The sequence below is a fragment of the Pinus tabuliformis genome, chromosome Q, assembly GCF_031772625.1.
Source record: "Pinus tabuliformis cultivar Carrire ecotype Pingquan chromosome Q, CPIR1, whole genome shotgun sequence".
NCBI classification, from domain to species: Eukaryota; Viridiplantae; Streptophyta; class Pinopsida; order Pinales; family Pinaceae; genus Pinus; species Pinus tabuliformis.
This window is the reverse complement of record NC_142296.1, coordinates 866,839,894-866,846,024: the sequence shown is the minus strand read 5'-3', so window position 1 is coordinate 866,846,024 and position 6,131 is coordinate 866,839,894.

Genomic DNA, 6,131 nt, shown 5'->3' with positions numbered 1-6,131 from the left:
CTAGACTTTGTAGTTGGTGCAACGAAGATGGAGGGGATAAATTAACTATGGCCTTGACTTTAAGAGGATCAAAGTGAATGTCTACCTTAGAGACAGTAAAGCCAGGATTCATCCGGATTCGACGTAGAAAACACACTTATGCGGATTAAGCCAAATGTTGTAGAGTCAACAGCCAAGAAAAATTTGCTAGAGATGATCAGGGTGATCATAGTGCTTACGAGAATGAGCGGGAAGGTCATCTAAGTAAGGTTGAATGATGTTGTGGATGTCATGGAATGCATAAGACATCACTCTATAAAATGTAGCCCCAACATTTTTAAGGCCAAAGGGAAGCTTTTTGTATGTGAAAGTACCCCACGGACATATGAAGGTTGTCTCATCTTGATCATCCAGTTCAATGTTGATCTGGTTGTAGCCAGAAAAGTCATGCATGAAAGAAAAGAATTCACTCCCATCACATTCATCAATGATTTAATCAATGAAGGGAGTGGGGTAGTTATCCTTTGGATAGGCATGATTGAGATAATGGTAATCAACACAAACACGAATCGTGCCTTGCTTCTTTGCAACCGGTACAATATTCGACATCCAATCTGTAAGAGGGATTAGATAAATGAATCCAGCTTTGAGAATTTTTTCAACTAGAACCTTGATGGTGATAGCTTTTCTAGGGTGCATTAGGCGGAGTTGTTGGCCAATGGGCTTCACATGAGGATAAGTCGGTATTTCATGCAAGACTATACTTGGGTCAATTCGAGGCATTTCTTCATATGACCATGAAAAAACATCCTGGAACTCTCGGAATAGACGAGTATAGAGCTTTATCTCTTCTGGAGAACAAGTTACCCTGATATGGATATTTTCAACGACACCAGGCTTGATAGAAATATCAATTGGCATTATTTGGGTAATGTTACCCATGTTCCCTTCCAACCAAGCTTTATAAGTCATGATCAGTGCCTGAAGTGGTAGGGAAGGAAACCAGGAAGAGAAATCCTTGAGACAAGTAGACAAAACCGTCAAGCTAGGCAAGAACGAGGAATGATGCAGAGTATCGTTCCAAGGTACTTATTCTAGAGACATTACTTCCATGATACTCTCATCAGAAAGAAAAGTATCGGCTAAGGGATTGGAAGACTCCGAAGCACGAAGCCACAGGGATTGAGAATACGCATCAAGAGAGGTTTTTGAAACAAGATAATCAGAGGACACCGAAGGCGAAGCCAAAAAAAAATTCCATGTAATTAATTTTAGTAGGACTTAATGGCATTACCTCACCCCATGTGTTAACAAGATCCGGAGAGGGAATGACCCAAGGATTAGACTTGACCGAAATCATGTTAACAGAGGCAACATGAGTAGGTGGGAGTGGAAAGATATCCATTAGTGTCCTGCGCCCACACGATCTTTAAAGAGTCCTGCCCCCACACTCTCATAAGGACCACCGATGTGCTTGACATACGGAACATTGCCATCCAAGGAGGAAGAGGAAAAGAAGGAAAGTTGGTCAACTGTGACTATTTTCCCTTGATGGGGAAAACAAATCATGCAGAACAAGAAGGAGGCTACAGCATGCATGGCATGGGTCCAACTCCATCCAAGTAGAAGATTATAATTGAGATTAGCATCAACGATCTCTACATTGATGTGCACTGTATTCAAGGAAAATTTTAAGGATGGAAAATTTTCTTGAAGTTTAAAACATTGGCGAATCTCACTAATCCCTAATATGCAAATTATAAATGTTTATTGATATATTTGTAAAATTAATCAAATTTATAATTATTTTATATATAGTCTCTCTATAATGTTGGCGATTTTTAAGGTAAAATAATTTTATATTCTAAAATTTGGGCGAATCGTCTTTTATAAAATTGGAAATTGGCGAATCTTTTTTGTGGAAAAATCATGGAAAATTAGCCCACTGGGTGAACATTAGCCCCTAAAATTTTCCATGACTGTATTTACCTCCAAAGTAATGGCAAGGTTGAGTAAGACACCAAATGGTCATGAATCGTGCCCGTCAAAAGCTTCCAAAGTGTTAGGGGACTGGTTCAAAGTAGGAGAACCAATTGCCTTCCAACATGCAAGAAACATGATGCAGGTGGAAGCACCTTCATCAATGATGGTTATGTGAATGGTTTTCTCATTGATGATGACCTGAATGAGAAAGGCAATCTGATTAGGAAGACACGGAACATGGTTTTCTAAATCAATATATATAATACTAGAATTAGTAGGATCAATACCCCCAATAGCTGACAGTAATGATTTCCATTGAGATGGACAACTTTGAAGTACCTATAGGGAAGAAGCCTTAGACAAATCCTCAACAATATTATAGTGCTAAGTGGCTTGAGTGTTGGGATTGTACGAGGACTTTCGCAGCACACTTCAAGAAGGTGGTCGAACGGCGGAATCAAGGTTAGGTCACTTTATATGAAGAGGATTAGAACTTGATGGGGTAGAAGAAGAAGGGGCATCTTCTTTTTCTTTCCCTGTTGTCAAGGTAGGAGTTTGATAATCTTTTGATCTGGTAGCCACATTAATGGGCATACTCGTCATGAACAATTGTGAACCTGAGGAAGCAGACCATTGAGGCTGGTCTACCATTTGGGTTTGCTGGGATGGAAATGGCTCTTTTAGGACAGTCGGGGTCCCTTTGAGCAAACAACTAACTTCGGATCATCTAGGACAATCCTTAGTATAGTGGTCCTCTTCACAAATGAGGCACGGATACTTAGGCTACCGTTGGGAAGCATCACCAACAGATGACTTAGGAGGACCCCGTTTTGGGGCATGGGCTTTACTTTTGCCTTTGCCTTTCTTCTTACCTTTCGAGGATTTTTCTGCTGCAGTAGACTAAACAACATGGACCTCTAAGGTTTTCCCAGGGCCAAGTGCATTCTGAGAGGGATTATTGGAAGCAGTGTTTGAGCCCGAATTTTGTTTGGAAGAATATTTTGCAGGGGCCTAGGACACTGAACGAATTACTCCATCAAGAGGAGGTGTAGCCTGTGACTTCAATTTCATTGGATCGGACGATGGCCTCTGAGCATCAGGTAATAATTCATACAAAGTGCCAAAATAAGAGTAAATGAGATCTATTGGGCACGAGCAATGGCTTTCTCCTCCGTGACGCACCCACCCATAGCGATATCACGAGCAATTGGAGCAACAAATGATTTGGTGAACCATGCAGTTAGTAACTGGTCAGCAATATCAAATTTGATCAGGAGACACCTACATCTCCATTCATGGATGTGATCGAAGATGTGGGTCATAGTATTTTGCTTAACCGATGTAAGAAAGTAGGTGCCAGTTGCATAGTGAACTAGAAATTGGAAATGCGTGAGGAAATCCATGGCTAAAGAGTTGAAGTCATAATAAGTACCTCGAGAGAGCTCGATGTACCACTTGGATATAATGCCTGTGACAGTTCATTGGAAAATATGGAGAGGAATAGAATCGTCAACGTAAGAATTTGAAGAGCACCAGAGGTGATATGTCATCACATGGGCTTGAGGATATTCTTTCGCATTCCCATCGAACTTCAAACAATCACTTCGAATCTTGGATGGGACCAAAGGCCAATAGGGCGAACAAAGAATTGGATAATTCATGAGTCGAGACACATATGGCAACTCTAATGTAGCCAAGATTAGCAATTGAGTATTGAAAGGCATTGGAGGTCAATAAGCGGGTCCAACTAGAGGAGCCCATCCCTAATGGTAAGAATTTTTTCCCCATAGTGGAGGATTTTGTCCATAGGCCATTTGATTTTTCCCCCACTATATGTTACCTTTCCCATAGGGAGGATTCTAACCTTGAAAGCCTTCAAATTGTCTAGCCATAGGTTGTTGATAAGCAACATACGGGTTAAAAGACTATTCATCCTGTTGACCTTGGACATATGGGTTTTGCACCTGTTGTCCATGGACATATGGGTTTTGAACTTGTTGGCCCTGGACATAAGGATTTTGGACCTGTTGTCCTTGGACAAGAGGATTTTGAACATGTTTCCCTTGGACATGAGGATTTAGGGCCTGTTGCTGCAAGACTTGATCATGACCTTTTCCTCGCAAAGATTGACCCTGTTGTTGCCTGGGTTATCCTTGCTACTGCGAGGGCTGACCTTGTGGCTGCCAAAGTTGTCCCTGCGGCTGCAGAGGTTGGCCGTGCGAAGACATAGGTTGGGAGGTTTGTTGAACATACTACATTTGCAGCTGCATGGTTTGCTGCAACTACTGTGAGGGTTGCCCCTGCGACTATTGCAGTGGTCCCTATTGCTGCATGATTGGACCCTGCTACTACATGGATGACCCTTACTGTAACAAAGGTTTCCCTTGTTGCTGTAGAGGCTTTCCTTGCTGTTGCAAGGGTACTTGGACAGCTCCTGAATTGAAACCTTGAAAATTTATGAACTGTATCTAGCCATAGCCACTAGGAATGGTGGTCGGACCAAGCTAAACGTACTGTCCAGGCTAAAGAATGTAAGGTAGATTTACCATTCCTTGGGAACCATATGGAATATAAGGAGTTTGGTATTGAACCTGAGCCTCATAAGGCTACTAATACTGGAAATTTCTTGACCCAGACAAACCAACGAGATTTTGAACCTATTGGTACTGGACATTGCTTGATCCAATAGGACCAACAGGGTTTTGAACAGCACCAGAAAAAGGTTACTTCACCCCAACCATGTGAGAATACAAGCTACTCACATTAGTTGTGCGTGACACCATAGAAATAATCAGATTCCACCCCCCAGGTGGTGGTACAGCTTGTGCACTTATTTTAGGGACCTGAAGGACTGACAGAGGCAGGACTCAAGACCATTAGTTACACTAGACGGTGTTAGGTTCCCATATTGTCTATTTTTTACTGTATATTTTGCCATTATATTACCCTCTTCAACCCTTAGGTGAAATCCTTTGCTAGTGTTTTGGCTTAATCACTCCAAAAGGTACAGAGTAACTTTCCTCATTGCTATATGTTTAATTATTCAACACATAATCATGCTATCTTTATAATTGTTCCCTGAAGTTGATTAAAGTGCTGACTAATTGCTGAAACTGCCTAACTGCCAGGATCAAATTTTTCTGTTGCTGAAACAATGCAAACTGTGAAGCTGAAATAGCAAGAACAGCATGAACCTCGAAGCTGAAATAGCACGAACAACACACGCACTTTGAGGAACAGTTGGGATTTGCGTAACAAATCTGCATCGGCAAAGGAGTCTGACCGATTACTATATTGGTCGTAATGATCATGATCCTCATGACTGTAACAATATTTTGTTATGAAGAACTGACTTTCTTATTTTTGGTACAAAAGGGTTGAATCAGAATGTATGAAAATCTTTTGTAATAGATGTCTCCTCTATAAAGAGGAGACATCTACATTAGAGAGCGGGACAGAAAGGAGGGGAACAAACTGTAACACAGAACTTGTAGTGAAGGGATGAGACTGAATCTATTTTTGTAATATGGTTTATTGGCAGATGAATATAATCTTGTTCTGAGTATTTTATCTTAATTCCTGTGTTCTGGGGAATCATGTGAGAAGGACAGGGCCCACCTTCATCACAAGATTCAACCATCTTCTTTCTATTGTGTGGTGTGTGTGTGATTTCTGTTTATATCACAGTTATTGCTTCTAATGATATTTACTTTTGCTGAAACTCTGCTTTCCTTTTTAACTGATTGATGTTGCATATGAGTGCCTCACCGGTGATTAGGATTTACAAAGTGTATTGGTGAACTGGACAACAGAGGCAAGTGCTGAAAGTCCTTACTCTGAGGATAGGGTCCTGATCCTTTGTTGCAGGACAACCATCAGTTCCTTTTGCAGATTAGTTTCCTTTAAGTTATTTGTTCTTACTTCATTTTCTGCAATAGGCTGTAACTGCTGTAACACAGAGTAGGGATTTAATAGATAATAAATTGTTTATACTACAGCTTTTAATACCATTAAGATTGATTACATACAGTACGTAATCACCTTTGGAATAATCAGACTTTCCCGGGTTGATAATTTATGTGGCACTCGACTGTTTTATTATTAAACAATTAAAGTGACCAACATTTTGGCGCCGTTGCCGGGGAAGGCGACTGAAGATTTTAAGGGTA